The sequence below is a fragment of the Lepisma saccharinum genome, chromosome 3 (assembly GCF_977018435.1).
Source record: "Lepisma saccharinum chromosome 3, izLepSacc3.1, whole genome shotgun sequence".
NCBI lineage: Eukaryota > Metazoa > Arthropoda > Insecta > Zygentoma > Lepismatidae > Lepisma > Lepisma saccharinum.
Window position 1 is genome coordinate 102,364,581 of NC_139231.1, and position 9,195 is coordinate 102,373,775.

Here is a 9,195-nt window from a genome sequence, read left to right on the forward strand (position 1 = left end):
AGTGACCGCCTTCTTCAGGAAATTCACTTTCGTGTGCCTGCCCGCTCAACAAGAAGCACTCAACTTTTTGCTTCTCAGAAGCCGAGATTGTGCCTCATCCAGAACTCTCTGTTCCATAGACTGCCCAGTGAATATAATAATTTAGGAAGCCAAATAGAAATTTTTGAAAGTCTGGACTGGTTTAGAAGAAAGTTAACTAAAAGTATGTAAGTCTCATAACCACATGTAATTTTTCTATGTAATTATTTTTGTTGTATTATGTTATAATTTTTGTCCTTATGTTCTATAAAATCGTTCCAATGTAAAATGGCTAAGGCTGTATTTGGTTTCTTTTATTAAATAAATAAATAAATATCTATTTAAAATATTTAAGTTAAGGTGTGAAGTTTACATTTTCCATTCCACATACTGAGACTCGAAATACATCTACAAACACAAGTCACAAATGTTGCGGGATACACTAATCTACGAAAAAATGTTAATTGCACAAGAATTTTAAATTCAAATTTACCTAATCAACTTCAAGATATCTTATCTTGCAATAATCTTTCGTCTGTCAGACAGATTGTTCTGCAAAGGACACTAAAAAAGTAAACAAATTGAGGAAATTCTGTTTTATTTTCCACGCAGCTTTCTTTGGTTTCCTCTATAAAAATGATAGCTAAATTGTGAAAAACTTGCCTTAGAACATTTATAAATATGTATAAATTCAGTGGGATTTGCACTAATAAAAGTTTTTTGAGGTCTACGGAGGAAAATTCACGTAGAATTCCCGGGATTCAAGGAATTACCAATGGTTGTTCGTTGATTTAGTATTTAAGTCCACTTTATGTACAGTAAAGCTAATCGGGACTGGACCTACAGTTGAAAGTGGGATCCGGAACCACTATGTGCCTCCACCGGGTATCGAACCAGAGAACCCTTTATTACAAGGCAACGACGCTACCACTGTGGCATCTGGGAGGTACAAATTCCCCATGAGTAGCCACCCTGTAAGAGAACTAAACCTAACAAGCCTAACGTAACAACGAGAACATTTATCGTGACGTCACTAGACTAAGGAGTTCAAAACGGTGTGCGACTAGTGAGACCCGAAATACACAAGCTGGATAATAATGCAGGGTGAGGAAAAAGTCAGATTACATTAAAGAATAGCCACAACGGTAGCCAGACCTAACATATCTGTATTTTTCTTGTGGAAACATGTAAAAGCAATCGTGTACGTTAAGAACATTTTAATCCTGGGTCACATCAAAGAAAGGATCACAGGATCCCTTCAAAATCAACTTCACCACACAAGCACAAGTCAACTGGGAGCTTCGAATTGAAGTATGCATTCAAGCAGATAGAGTGCATATTGAACATGCACTGTGAACTATAAGAATTACATATCAATCACATGTATGTTTGTGTGTACACGACAATAAAAATGCGACACCTATATCCATAGGCGTAGCTAGAACTTTATATTTGGGTGTGCACAAAAAAAATTAGGTCTTGTACCTTTTTAATAGCATATTTTGCAACACAATCACTTGGCACTTTAACTGCACTGATGTTTGTAAAGGAATATAAATTCACTAAATGACAGTGTTGAAAATTTCTGAATATATGTAGTAGAAAAAAAATCAAATTGCAGAAATTACACACACACATAAAATGTTCATAAATGTTACAAAAAAATACACCAAAATACTCGTCATCTATAACAAGAGATGTCTGTCAAAAAGTACAATGTTCTTAAACTCATCAATAACTTCATTTACATCAATAGACTAAGCTTTTTCCTGTTCCACAAATAGCAAGAGCAGGGCTTCCAATCTTTCCTGCTTCTGAGTTGCTCTTAATTTAGTTTTAACTTCGGAAAGTTTGGAGAAAGCTATCTCTCACAAGTGCAGCTTGTGACAGGTATAGAAGAAAAGCGCTGTTGTACAGAGTAGAATGCAGTAAATATATTATTTCTCCAATGACATCAAAATATCGAAAAACTACAGACACTCGTTTCATCAGCGATAATGCACACGTTTGTACCAAGTAATGACATTTTCAACTTCTTACAAACTGCCGCTTATTTTCTCTCTTATTGAAATATCTGTCTTTAATTCTCTTTGATAAAGCAGCCCATTAGGGTGTGCCTAGGCACACCCGGCACACCCCGTAGCTACGTCTATGCCTATATCCTGAAATACTGGCTTCCCTGCAATACGTCAATACGTGTGTGTTGCCTAACAATACGGATATGGGTGGACTTCAATAGCAACTTTTACTAGGAAGTTCTGCTAATGCCGTAGATTTGGCAACACACATAAATTATTGCAGAGTAGCCAGTGTTTCACGATCTACGTGTCACATTTTTATTGCCGGTGACTGTACATATTTATTTTCTTATGTAACTTACTTTTACCTCATCCTGTACTCAACAGAAAAATAAGTGGATAAGGAGCAAGGGAGAGAGAGCTGGAAAACAACACTGAAGAGAACACAGGTGAAAGGTACAACAGCGAAAACAAACGAATAAAATCCACTTCCCTCAACTGTTAATCCACTGGCCCGCCCTCTGCAGAACAAAGCAAACGACGAAGCAGAGAAACAAAAAAAGAATCGATGCGGCCAAATCGGGGAGTTTTAAACTGCTTAAACGGCTGAGAGAGAGAGAGAGGAGGAGACGACATTCGGGAGCCTTGCACTTGGTAGTGACAGTTTGACATAATTGTCCTTGCACTGTTTTGTTTGTGGCACGTAGTCGTAGGCGAAACGCTGTCAACCGGTGACAGCCTAGGCAGCTCTTCCTCCGTGACAAGGGCGGCGAACCTCCAAACTTCAAGTCCACAGTTTCCTAACACAAAAGCTACATTAACCTCCCCCTGACCTCTCTTTCCACCCACATTTGACGGCGGAGGAAATTAAAGGAAAACTCTGCTTCTGCGAACGTCCTCTTGCTATCGTCCGTGGATGCATTGATACGTCCGAAAGTAATTGTTTGTATCACCTCGTGCTATTGGATTACGAGTGCAAATTTGTGTTTTCTGACTCTAGTAATGTCGAGTCTCTGACAATGTGCCATTTTAATACACGGGAAGTTCGCGTTATGTTTCTAAAATCTAGCAATTAAGCAGCTGCGTGACAGGTGGCGTGGCTGGATGTGTTATAATATGCTTAATCCTATTTTAGATGCACAGAAAGTTCGTGAAGTTACAGCTTGACCAATATGACAATAAACCCTCTGGCGTTGCCATCGAATTTTCGGCGCAACAATGGAGGGAACGTGGGATATGCTTTCAGTTGCTTACCTTGTGTTGTTCGGGGCCTCCCCGATAGCACAGTGGTAGCGTCTTCGCCTTGTAATCAAGGGGTCTCTGGTTCGATACCCGGCGGAGGCACAAGTGGTTCGGATCCCACTTTAAACTGTAGGTCCAGTCCCGATTAGCCTTACTGTGCATAAAGTGGACTTAAAACACCAAATCGATCGAAATCGATTGATGAATGGACATTCACAAACAACTAATCCCGAGCGGGATTCGAACCCGAGACCCTTGTCGCCTCAGCACAACGTGCTAACCACTCAGCCACAGGATCCGGCGTGACACAAGTCAGAATGTAGGCCTACCTAACACTTGCAACGCTCAGTTAGTATGGTTAGGTTGCCTGGCTTAAGTTAAAAAATAAACACATATTTCAAATTCAGAAACATTTTACATGTAAAACGTAATAAAACCATGCATAGACTAACATGTACGAGGGTCACTATTTATATTTTGAGCCTAACAATGAAAAAACAGGAATTTGGCATTGAAAACTGCTTTATTGTTTTTTGAAGTATTCTCCTTTATGGTCAATACACTTTTGCATTCGTTCGAACCATTTGTCAAAGCAGTTTTTCCAATCTTCTTGAGACACCTCCATAATATGTTTTTTGAAAGCATCAACGGCGTCTTCCGCCGACGAAAATCGTTGTCCACGCAATTTATTCTTGACATTCGGGAACAAGAAGAAGTCATTGGGTGCCAAATCAGGACTGAACGGCGGATGACCCATCAATTCGATTTTTTGACTGTTCATAAAGTCGGTTGTTAGACGAGATGTGTGACAGCTGGCATTGTCTTGATGAAGAATGATCCGACGGCGTTTGTTTGTTTTCCGTATTTGACCGAAGACCTCTGGCAAACAAATTGTTGTGTACCATTCAGAGTTGACCCTTCTACGTTCCTCTAAAGGCACAGCTGCCACATAACCAGTTTTCAAGAAAAAACAGGCGACCATTTGTTTCGATGTGCTTCGAGCGCGAACAACTTTTGTTGGATTGGGTTCATCTTGAAACACCCATACAGTCGACTGCTGTTTACGTTCCGGCTCATATGCATATATCCATGATTCGTCACCTGTTATAATCTTATATGCGTCTTTTGAAGCACCACGATTGTATTTATTGAGCATTTGTTTGCACCAATTGACGCGAGCGTCTTTTTGAGTTTTTGTCAAATTGTGTGGGATCCAACGACAACATACCTTTCTCACAGCTAAATGATCATGTAATATTTTATATATGCTGGTGGAACTAATGCCTATGGTTGCCTCAATCTCACAGTATGTCACATGACGATCTTGCAGTATTAGGTTTTGCACAGCATGAATGTTTTCTTGAACAACAACTGATTTTGGACGACCTTCGCGAATCTCGTCGGTGAGCGAATGGCGGCCACGATTAAATTCGTTATACCACCGTTTCAAAGTGTCAAAGGATGGGGCTTCATCGCCAAATGTGGAAGTAAGTTGATCGATGGAGTCTTGTCTTGAAAATCGTAAAAAATCATCGCACGAAAATGTTCACGAGTTAATTCAATTTTATTGTTGTCGCGCAATCTCCAAGGCAACATAAACAACACAAATGAAGCTATTGACAAAACATTTGAAGTAGGTTATGGTCAATAATGCCAGAAGATTCCGTGCAAACGTCAAATCGCGCCTAACTTCAATAAGTGTTGCCAAGGCTCAAAATATAAATATTGACCCTCGTAAGTGTCATTTCAGTGAAAATATTGGAACATTTCGCGGTCCCTCAGGGCATTGCGGCACACACTTTGGGAACCAGTAGTCTAAGTAATTCAGCTTATTCTGAAGTTAGTACATGTTACGGCTTTGCATTCTTTCCTCTATTTTCACGTAAATATGGTAATAAGGTAACAAATCTAAACTATTATACCTCTAATACAGGCCTTTGTAAAAATCGTTATTTTTTGAACTGGTTACGGTATTTTAAGTTGCTGAGTAGGCACTTGTCAATGATAGAGGTGTTATTAGGCTTCCTTACAGTTTCGAGAACGTGGTTCAACGCCACATCAAAGTGGAGATCTGACACAGGCAGACAAATATGTCCCTATGCTACACTAACATGTAGGAGTTTGAAAATTTAGCCAATGTATTCGTTTAGTGGGATTGATGAACGAAGGACGTCATCTTACGTTACAATAGCCTAATATTTACATTCTCTATATCAGATCTAGCGAAATGAGGGGCTGAGAAGCGCTATATGTTACCTGGGCTCCCCCTCCCGTGTTTTTCTTGCAGCCCCGCTTCGTTTACGAAATATGGGAATAACAAAACTCAATTTTCCTCCGAGAAGCTGTGATCGATAAAAAGTAGAACGGAGGGGGTGGGTGAGGGGTGAGGGTTCCTCTTCAATGGAAGGAGAGGATCGCAAGACAGAAAATCCGTACTTTGTGTATAAAACTGATAAAGGAAAGGGGTTGACGCCATCTGGTGGCTTCTATTCAACGCTCACGCCATTGTCGGCGAGTTTCATGCGCCACGCTGGCGAAAACCTTTCAAAGCAATAAAGGCAGCTCTCAAAGAAACGCTTTTTTGGGACAGATTCTGTAGCACGGAGTAGTAAAATTTTGAACTCTGTTTACAAGAATTTCAGATTCAAGCTCATGTGTTGCGCAACAATTCGTGTAACAGTTTGAAAACACCTCAACGAAGCATCAGTTTGTCAGATTATTTCAAACGGGGTGCTGGGATCAGGATGGTTTTGCAATGTTTTTAATATTTTCTGAGCTTAACGTTATCCCCATGTAAACAACAAAAACATATATATATATAAACATATATATATATATATATATATATATATATATATATATATATATATATATATATACACACACGCTTATGTTCAGTGGCGGCGATTGGATTCGAAAAGTTAGGGGACAAGACGCTAAAACTGGTGTGGCGGGGCAAGTACAGTTTACTTTCCTTTGGTACATAAGGTTTAGAATAGTGCGGGGACAAAAGTGGCAAAAAGTGTGGAGGTAAGCCCTCCCCATCCCTCAATCGCAGCCACTGCGTATGTTACACTTTTGACGGAGGTCAACGTGTAACGTATTCACCAGGCTACCTACCACTCTCACCACAGACAAACGTATTATAATTATAATACACTTATCTGTGCTCCCACAATGCAAATCACGAGTGAAAGTTAAAGTGCATGGCGCCAGTGTCGTAAGGAATAACGAGGTTGAAGACAAGAAGACAAGGAGAAGTAGGATGAAATAAAGCAGAACCGATGGCTAGAAACCGCAAAGGATAGTCGATGTGAGCCACTATAGAGAAACAGCAACAACAGAACGAATGTCACAGAAAGTGTAGGACCGGACATCATGTTATATACATTTTGGTAATAAAAGCGTTAAAGTAAGGTGCGTAGTATAGGAGGGGCTGGAGGCAAAGGAAACCGATTTCAATTTCGTAATCACGATAACTGTTACAAAGTTACAGATTTTAGGTGAAAGAGTTATAGCTGCCAGACACCTTGAATACTGTTCTGGTACTGCATTGGAACGAAATTAATCGATACATTTGAATATGGTTTACGAAAAACATAGTTTCTGTATGTTACACACTATAAATTCGGTAAATATTTTCAGAGCTCTGTCCAGAGGACTTAACATATGCAACTCGAGGAAGATTTATGTCATTGCCTGAGCTAGAATTTGAAAATGTATGGCGTGATTTAGAGGTTGCGGAGGGTCAAATCTTTAATGACGAGTGCACACTAACTGGTCTAAAGTTAGACCCGAGCTGAAATTGTTGTAGCTACTAGATGCCTTGGACGGTTGGTTTTGTATTGCAATGGAGAAAAAAAATCCAAAACTTTCTTGATGGCGAACGACAAAACTAGTCTCCCTACTTTATATACATACCAAATTCAGTATATTGATGTGCGTGTGTGTGCAGAGAGAGAGAATGTGATATATAATACCTGGTAGCTTTAATGAAGCAGTGAGTACGATTTTCATTAGAACTAATTTGATCGACGCTTTTTTTTCATAATACACATTAGAGCTTGTGGTTACTTTACTTTACGTTGCCTTTCTACCTTTTTATGTTAATGAAAGCTAACGCGTTCGGCAATTGAACCGGCTTTTCACAAACAGTGGCAATGAGACAAAATTATAAGTGGACTGATAGAGGTGCAAAATAAAAGGTCAAAGCAAATAAAATTAACGTAGCAACGTGAGAGATAATAAATCGGTCTGAAGTGTCCTATCGATATGTCGAAAACATAAACTTGTAATGATCCATATTTTGAAGTTAAAGTTGAACCTTAAAAAAGAGAAGAGATATAAACATTTTGGTAGACCCGTCCGTCTGTTCACGTAGTGAACTGAAAGTCAACAATATATATTGTAAACATTGCGATATCTTCGAAACCTTTAAATCAATGAAATTTAAAAAACAAATCACTGTATAAATTTGCATTATAGAAGCCTATTCCTCACGAATATGATATTTTGTATGTGGAATGCTAAAACGATAATGAAAATATAAAACATTATTTTTTCTCTATTTGTACTTACGTTACAAATATAACTTGTTGCGTAATAAACTAAAATACTAATTTATTTGGATGAATTACATCCAATTCTTAAACAACAACACATTCAAGCCTTATCTAGGATTCCAAACTGGAATTTTTGGCTTTGTACTGTATTAAACAAACCACATCACCACCAAGATTGGCTTGCAGCTAGGAACTTTTCTTGATCACGTCTACCGAGGTAGAATGGTCATGCTCATTACTCGCTAAGATCAATAATTCCTTGTTCTTGATTTTTGCCATCTTCTCACAAGCTACAGGAAGAAGATATGTCCTCACCAAATTCATCAGAAGCCTCATCCCACCCCAAGAGGGTAAGACACTGATCTTACGCACATCGTTACTAACATCACGCAGATGGGTCGTTAACATACATTCACTTCACTGTTTGATTTAATACAGTGCTTTATCTGTTTGCGTTTGGGAACTCCAGACGCTCAGCTGCAAAAAATATGCAGCTACCGACCGCGCAGCACTGAAAAAAAGGACAAGGGCAAGTTCATGGAATGTATAAGCCGGTTGTTTGTTGCTCTCGCTCGCCAACAGCTACAAATGATGTTTGTCTGTTTCACAGCCTCCGCAGCGACGGATTCCGCCATCCAAATCACCGCCTACGCTCATCTGCTGCACTGGCGAGGATCGGAACTCTTAAGCAAGGGGACAGTGCAGGACAGACGCTCGCTTAATTTTTTTCACACGAGGAAGCCAGCCGCTTCATTGAGGGTGAGCCTCCTGCATTAGCGTCGAAAAGAAGTGTTGCCAGATCTATGGAATTGTCAGGAGAGAACGAGACCTCCAGGAGATCAGGGATTCGAATCCTCAAAAAGAATCGAACCTTCAAGACGTCAGTTGCAAACGATAGTCACTCAGCACATGGACTATTGGGGCAATTCTTACACTAAGAGGAATGTGATATTTGTTAGCTCGCAATGCTAATTGGACTTCATCCATTCTCTAGTGCTTCTAGGCCTCCCCGATGGCGCAGTGGTAGCGTCGTCGCCTTGTAATAAAGGGATCCCGGGTTCGATACCCGGTGGAGGCACATAGTGGTTCGGATCCCACTTTAAACTGTAGGTCCAGTCCTAATTAGCCTTACTGTGCAGAAAGTGGACTTAAAAAACCAACTCAATCGATCAATCTAGTGCTTCTAGAGCAATGCAATTTATTTTGCTCAAATGCTATACCAAACTATAGTCGTTCAAGATATGTAAATACTATAAAAACTTCAGTACATAAGCTTTACATTTATGCCAGTTTATCGTTTATACTACCTCCACTTCACCTTCCACCCTCCTGTTTGTATGAGTGTGTAAGTTTTT

General features: G+C 39.7%; 1 protein-coding gene across 4 annotated transcripts in view; it reads right to left on the bottom strand.

Annotated features, from left to right (window-relative positions):
• Positions 1-9,195, bottom strand: part of Ten-a (Teneurin-a transmembrane protein) — an 884,426-nt gene that overhangs the window by 662,086 nt on the left and 213,145 nt on the right. The gene's annotated exons all lie outside the window — the stretch shown is intronic.